Source organism: Cornus florida, unplaced genomic scaffold (assembly GCF_030987335.1).
Source record: "Cornus florida cultivar Cherokee Brave unplaced genomic scaffold, ASM3098733v1 CherokeeBrave_3.0.0_Hap2_Chr11, whole genome shotgun sequence".
Lineage (NCBI taxonomy): Eukaryota > Viridiplantae > Streptophyta > Magnoliopsida > Cornales > Cornaceae > Cornus > Cornus florida.
This window is the reverse complement of record NW_026775581.1, coordinates 71,363,370-71,371,977: the sequence shown is the minus strand read 5'-3', so window position 1 is coordinate 71,371,977 and position 8,608 is coordinate 71,363,370.

Below are 8,608 nucleotides of genomic sequence, written 5' to 3'. Positions count from 1 at the left end.
AGAGGAAATAGAACAAGCATTATTAGTCCAATAAGCGCCACTATTTAGTAATTACAAACTAAATACAAGGGCATAATTGTCTTTTGATAACATTCGCCCATCTCATATGGAAAAGGGCAAAAAAGGGAAATAATATGCGAATGAGATAAAAATAGTTTTTTAATTGGTATGAATTTTTCAAAAAAAATATGAAAATTTCTTTTCTTTTTTTCGAGTGAAAGGGTGAGAAGTAATATTTCATTATTTGAAAAAAGTTACTTTTGTTTTTTTTCTTAAAAAATATTGCATGAAACTTACAAGAAAATAAAACACATTATTTTAAATTCTTGAAAAATTCTCGACAAATGAAAATTTTCTTATGGGAAGCGAAAATTACATTCCCTAAATTTTTCTTCTTTTTACTATCCAAACTTATTTGAGAGACCTCAAATTTTAACTTTTATGTACAATGTTGCATAATACAAGGGGACTTCTGTTTTTTTTTTTTCGAAAATAATACAAGGGGACTAAGACGTTGAATTTTAACTTCTGTATGAAATAATGCATAATGCAAAGGGGAGGTATTTTCACGTAAAGAAATAAACCTTGAGTGCGACTCACATTTTTTTCCGTAGCAATGAATAAAAAATAAAATAAAATAAATCCTTTTTGATAGCTGGGTTTTGTGTGCAAGAATGTAATGTCCATTCTGATTATTATTTTGTTTGGATGCAATTTAAAGTGAAAATAACTATTTCATTTGAATGAAAATTCATTATTGTGAATAAAAATCCATTCCCAAATATATATATATATATAGATATATATATATATATATATATATATTTAAAATATATAAAAAAAACCACCACGCCCACCACCACAACTGTCCTCACCTTTCACTGTCATCAACTCCATTGCCTTCCATTACTGTCACCACTGTTGTTGTTTCAACCATAACACCATCACCGCCTCCATTACTTTTCACCACCGTCACCACTACCACCATCGACTTCTACCATTATCACCACCTTCCGCCACTTCTATTGCCTTCCACCACCATCACCACTGCCACCATCCTCACTGCAACCAACCACAATTGCCGCTAACTTGCACCACCACCACATCCGTGCTGCCTCCACTGCCTTCCACCGCCATTACCACCGCCAACTTCCACCACCGTCACCTTCACTGCCTTCCACCACTGCCACTTAAACCATTGCTGCCTTCCACCGTTATCATTTACACCACCACCACCACCGCAATCGTCTTTCACCAATACTACTACCGCCTTCCACCACCACCGTCGTCGCCGCCTTCCACCACCGCCGCTAATACCACTACCGCTTTTCACCTCCACCACCGACATTTATTTTTAAAAAAATATCGAAGAATATTATTTTGTTAATTTAATTTATTTGTCACTAAGTATGGTATTTTGGAGAATTCAATGTGAAATTATTTCTATTATAAATTTTAAATTGGTTCAATCAAATACTATGCTAAAATGGTCATTATCATTATATTACTACATATTTTATATTTGTAACCAAACAATAAAATAAGAATGATCTTTATATTCTATTTCTATTATCATTATATTTCATTCTTACATACCAAACATAATATCGAAGGCTTAAAGTAAGATTGATACGCAAATATAGAATGAGTTATAAATGAAATGTAAAAAAACAAATGGAATAAAAATGGTATTAGAATAGAATGATTTTGCAATTATGAATATTTATAATAGAATGGTCAATCATAATACTGGGTTGGATAGAGTATATAGATTAAGTTAAAAGGCTATAGGATGGAATAAGCTAGTTTGAATTAACCTCCAAACTATTCCTATCAATAAAAAGGTAACTTAAAAAATAGAGTGACGTGTACTTCTGTTCTATACAATTTGATATTATTTACAATAAATATTTTATATAATATCATAAACTATATATTATGTGAAAGAACATTGGAGAAGTACGAAATAACCATGAGTTTTGTAACGACTCACTCCATCACATAATATGATATTGTTTATTTTAGGTCTAAGCTCATACGGTGTTGTTATTGGATTTTATTCCAAAATATCTCATATCAATTGAAATGAAACACTTACATCTATAACATTTTTCCTTTTCACACCCAGGCGAGCTTGTATGGTGTTGTTCTTAGGTTTTACTCTAAAACATTTCATACCAATTGGAGCGATATACTTACATATATAACATATTTCCTTTCCACACTCAAACGATGTGGGATTGTGCACATGTACCTCTTGCACTCCCCCACAATGTCTCCACAATCACTCATTTTCCGGGCCAATGTCCCGGTTGGTCACACTTCTTGATGGGATAGACTCTTATATCATTTGTAACGATATATTTTATTACATGATATGGTATTGTCCGTTTTGAGTTCGAACTCGCATAATTTTGTTCTTAGATTTTACCTCCAAAATGTCTCAATTGGAGTGACACACCTAATGTTTATAACCATATATATTTTATAAGGTATAATAAAAATATGCATGTTATATAATAATTATTTTTCAGTAAGTAATTTATGATATATTTTTTAATAATATTAAATATATACAATAAACCATGTTAACATTTAAAACAGCATGTCCTGTTATTAGTTTATATAAGAAGTTTCGGATATGTAATACAGTATTATATTAACTATTTGAATTTTATTATATAATATATTATGTATATTATCAATAATAAATGAAATCTAAAACATCATATATTATTACAATTAATAATTAATTATGTAATATAATATATTTACACAATTTCTTAATATTTACAGTATCGTGCATATTTATTTATTTATTTTAATATTTTATATACTATATAATGTCATATATTATTTACCAAATTTTATTGTACAAATTAGCAATAAGAATAAATTTAATTTAATACATAATAGATATTGTACACCAGTAGAAACGTACTATATATATCATATATACACTAAACTATTTATTTTTATTGTACATAATTTTACATTTATACTATATTTATATATTTATGAATATTACAATAATAGATATGTAAGATATTTTATTGCGTATAAGATTTATTATAAAATACATTTGATTTATTATAATATATTATATAATTTATATGTTAAGTATATTATTTATATCACATTATTTTATATATAGATATTAGTGCTATTATTTTAATTGAATCGGAAATGGAATGCTCAATCTATAATCTTAAATCGGAAATGACTATTTCAACTTTTGTGTGGGAGTATTTCAAGAGGGTGATCATTGAAATCTGCCAAACAGTAAAAAAAAAAAATGAAAAGCTTGAATAGACATTTGATTATAACACTAGTAGAGAATATTATCACCATAATGCCCTAATCTTAGTATGATCATTTCAAGGCGTTGGTAATCTCCCAATTTTTTTTACTGATTACCATTTTGAATACCAAAACTATTTAGATTTGTTTCAACGTTGAGAGCTGTCTTCAAATCCAACCATGGCAAAGCAAAAAGCTAGGACCTCTCTCTTTCCCTAATGTTTTCTTTGTTCTCTCTTTCACGAGAGTTCTTAGTTTGGCTGAGTTCTTTGTGCTATTAGAGTTCTATTTTTCTCCTTCTTATTTCTGATGTTCTTTGTTCTTGCTGTGGTTTGGGCATGATGATTGTTAAAGGCTATTCGCGGTTCCGTTTTTGCTTCGGTTATGAGGTTTTCTTTCAGTGGTCTTGTTGGTTTGTTCTCCTTACGATGCTTCTATGGTCTGTTTTTGTTTGGTTGGTTTATCGGCGGCGGCATATGGTGTTTGTTTTTGCCTCTTTCTTTGTTGGTTGTTGGTCGGAATTAGTCGTCGGCTCCAATCGTGGTGGTGTTCTTAGTTGGTGTGGCTCTGGCTTTGGTGTGTCTTGTGTGGTTGGGACGGTACCGGTCAATCCCATGTGGGGATACTTCACGTGGGATTATGTCAGGTTCTGCAGGTGAGCTTAATGACTTCCTTTTGCTTCTTCGTGCATGGCCAGTTTTATTGCCACGTGTGTTGCTTTTTTACCTTGTAGTCCTCATATATCACTTCGTTCCTTATTTCGATGTTTCACGTGGGTCTCGGTCAGGTTCTTTTAAAAATTGTGGGTTGCTTTAGAGCACGTTTTGTTGTAGTTGTACTTCCTGTAGTCCTTATACTTACTTGTGGTTGGGATATTTTACTTAGCGCCCACGTGTTGACTGGCTTCTATACTATTCTCGTATGTTCTTCTTTTGGGTTATATTCCCTGGTGCTTTTGAGTTTCTTTGTGTGTTTCATGTTTTTGCCTTTCTAAAGCCAGACAGTTGCGGGTCTTCTTGTGTTGTACTGTTATTTCTCCGGTTTCTCTTGGGTTGATGGCGTCTTCTTTGATTGCTCAATTGAATGGGTTGACTCTTACGAGTGCGGAAAAATAGCCTGTTCATTTATCGGCTGAGGCTACTGGTCAAGGGGTGAAAATGTGCTGTAATAGTTTGTTTGGCAAAGTTTGGGCTTCGAAGAGTATTACACTAGCTAGTGCTAAGTACACTTTTGGCCGGATGTTTCAAAAGTTGTGGTCAAAGGAAAGACAGATTGAAGCTATGTCCTCACGTCTCATTGTTTATAAGATTGTAGGGAATTTGTTTCAACTGGTCATTTCGGACGGTTCAGTTCGTCTCAGGATCTTTCACGGCTGTCCATGGTTGTTTGATGTGCATCTGGTGGTTCTCAAAGAGTTAAAGGATGGTCTTCTCCTTTCTGAGTCGGCGTTTTAGCTTTCCCTATTTTGGATTCAACTTTGTGATGTTCCAGCTAATTACCTCTTTGAAAAGGTTGGTCGTCGCATTGCCGAGTCTTTTGGCCGGTGTTTGAAGGTGGAATTGCGTGACAAATGTGTGATGGAGAACAATGAGACTTTACTATTTGATAGTAGGGTTCTTCACCTCAAAGTGGAGTTGGATATTTCTAAACCGCTTCGTCGGAATGTGCGGTTATTAGGTCCATCGGATATGGAATTTTGGATTCAAGTTCGATATGAAAAGCTCTCATCCTTGTGTTTTGCTTATGGTATTATTGGGTATAATTGGAAGGCCTGCTCGGTTGGTGCTTCTCGGCCCCCTGTGGAATTGATGGAGTATGGTCCTTGGTTAGGTGTTGAGGGTTACTTAGGGAAGGATATTTAGAATCTCGGTGGTGATCGAAATGAATCTTTGGCTGTGAGTTTTGGGAAGAATTGGCTCTATGTGGAGGGAGATGATTTTGATGGGGTCTTGGGCGACCTCACTTTGAATGCACCTCATGGTCCGGTTCCTTCCGCTACTGTTCCTATTGTGGAAGGGACGCTGTCAACTATAGGTGTGGGGGTTTTGCGAGAGGTTGGTGTTACTAAAGGTGCATGTTCAAAGTCTCCACTTGCGGGTTCTCATTTGGGTGTTACCTATTGGGGATAATTAACTCCTCCAACCCACTCAACGGTCGACTATTGTTGAGAGTTAAATCCCTCCTTCATCACACACAACGGAAGCATCATCACATCACATCAACACAAGCATATATGGAGATAACAATCATGCACATCCACACACAACATAATATTTTACATGGTTAACCTAACTCTAGGGTTACGTCAATGGGGAGAGAGAGATTTCTCTATTATGAATCAATGAAGATAATATACAACCACATATTAAAACCCTACTCACTCACTCATCATCTCTTTTGAGGCTACATATATACACTCGGGAATTATATATACTCACTTTTCTCCTAACAACACTTACCCTTAAATCCCTTACATCTTTTCTTAACTCTCTCTCTAAACCTCTCATACTTATCTCTATTTATAGAGTCTTCAAAACTCAATTCCTTGTTGGACAAGTATTCCTCAAATCTAATTCCTTGTTGGACAAGGATCAACTTACCTACAAGGAGTTACCATATCCATCTTCAACTCTAAAATAACAGGTATAACTTATTTCCTAAATCTTTAACCTTTTTCCCTAAGTCTTCTGGATTCCAAAACCAATCAGGAAACTGTTTTTTGCAACTTTCAAAAAGAAAAAGGAAACTAATTTTCTGTGCACAAATTTTGAGCCACAAACCCAACATTACCGAGGTCGTGGGTTCTGGTCACTTTGATGAATGTGTTCAGGTAGGGGCGGGTGGCGTGTATGGTTCGGCCAATAATGAAGTTCATGGCTCCCCCTCTCAGAGTTTTGTTGCTTCGGCCCATATTGAAGAGCCAGTTCAATGCGTGTCTTCCGTTTCTCAGGACCAAGGGCCGGTGTTGCCTTTGTGGCGATGGGATCAACTTTCCAAGGGTGGTCGGAAAGGTAAAGGTCCGGCGGTGCCTCGTAAATGCCGTTCTTCAGATTATTTGGCATCCTTTCATAGCCAGGGCTCTTTTCCTGCAAGAAACAATCGTAAGTGTCACCCACTTAATCCTATTTCGGGTCAAGGATCAACTCCGATTGATGGGAAGAAGCCTAAGGTTCAGTGGCTCCTCTTACGGCCTGTTTGATCACGAATCAGTTTTCATTTGATGCTGCAAGTAACATTCCTTTTGGTGCTCGGACTGGCGATTCAGTTAACTCGGAATCATCTCCATCGCAGTTTATTGTTACGCAGCTGGCTCTTTTGGTTGGTGATGCTCAACCTCATGTTGACACGTCAAACTGATCTATTGAATGTGTTTTTTTTGTGGGGCTTTGGTTCTTTTGTACCCTTTGGTTGTTTGTTCCTTTCGCTGTGGTTGTTTTGTTGTTCAGTTCTTGTAGATGCCGTAGGGCATTATGTTGCTAGGCAAAAAAAAAAAATGAAGAAGAAAAAAAGAATACCAAAACTTTTACAAGAAACCCAATTTCATTAAGATCTAAAAAAATCCTAAACAATAAAGAAATTTATATGTGCAACATGCAAATTTTTATAACCCAATTTTTTATTTATTTATTTTTTTTATGTAATTAATTTAAAGTACAATTGTATAATTTTCAAATTGCATTTAACAGTTACACAAGTTTTTAGTGTTATTCAATTTTTTTTTTTTTTTTTTCTATCCCTTGTAAAAAAACAAACTTTTTCATATTGTGAGAGGCGAATTTACTACGATTTTTGAGTTCAGCCTAAATTTATCTTTAATTACTAGACCAATTGTCTTGGTATTACTGTATTACATAACTTTTACATAGGGGGAGTATTTAATTTTATTCCAGCAAATACCATGTAAATTAAGAAAAAATATTTTAAGGCAATGATTCAGGCATAATTTTTTTAATCCAATACACCCGATTGGTCAATGCATGCAAAATATCAAAAAGTATACCACTTCCTTCTTTATTTATTGTATTAATGACGAATCAAATGTATTCGGTTCATAATTCTGCCTAAGTTATTTGATAGCTCAACTCAAAGCTTAATTATGAACAGTTTTATTGAACATAACTTAAAATAGTAAGGGCTACTTTGGTGTGCAAGAATGAAATATAGTGAGAATGGAATGAAGCTGAGAATGGAATGGGTTCTAGTGTTTGGTTGCAGACATGGAATGCTGTAAATATGGAATGATGATTCTCATTCATGTGTTTGATTGAACACATTTAAAAGTTGGAATGGAATTAATTTACATTGATATCTCCAAATTATCCTTTATCGTGAATAAATAAATTTAACTTAAAAAAGAAAAGAAAATAAATTCAACAAAAAAAATCAACGTCATAAATGAATTTGGGGTAAGCAAGTTATTGAAGATTAGGGCAAGGAGGGGTCTCCGGCGACGGTGGTGAGATAAGGGGTAGTGAGAGAGGAAGACGAATCTATCTCCGGCGGCAGAGGAAGACAGCGGAGGGAGACGACGAAGGTGAAACCAGCGCTTGGAGATGAGAGAGGCGGCTGGGTTGGGCTGGGTTGTGTTGTGTTGTGGTCTCCGGTAGCAGTGGTGAGATAAGGGGTAATGAGAGAGGAAGACGGAGTAAGACAGTAGAAGGAGACGACGAAGGTAAAACCATGGAGACGAGAGAGGCGACTAGGTTGGGTTGTGGTCTCTGGCAGTAGTGGTGAGATAAAGGGTAGTGAGAGAGGAAGACGGAGGAAGACGAATCTGTCTCAGGTGGCGGAGGAAGACAGCGGAAGGAGACGACGAATAGGTTAAAAGATGTCGATGGGTTTGATTTAGAAAAGGGATGATGAATAGGTTTTTTTGTCATAATTTTTTTTAATCATATTCCATGTGGGAATGGAATGCCTATTCCATTGGTAAAGAGAATGAATGATTTTGATGGAATGACCATTCTCCGAGAATGGTGGAGAATGATGATTCCATCTTTAATAACTCACACCAAACACAAGAATGGAAAGAAAATCATTAAATTCCATCCGATTTGATTCCATTCACGCATACTAAACATAGCCTAAATATCACTTAAAATTTGACAAGAATATAATTTCAAATTTGAATGCCGAACCCTAAAGATTTTAAAAAAAATATAAAAAGATATTTACTTTTTAGCTACTATTTAAAAGCTTATGCACATAAAATTTCTTACTTAAAATTTTCAATACTTAATTTTCAGTTTTATAAAACAATACATTTTTAATTCTTCTGCCCAAATATCACTACTCGTAAATTAATTAT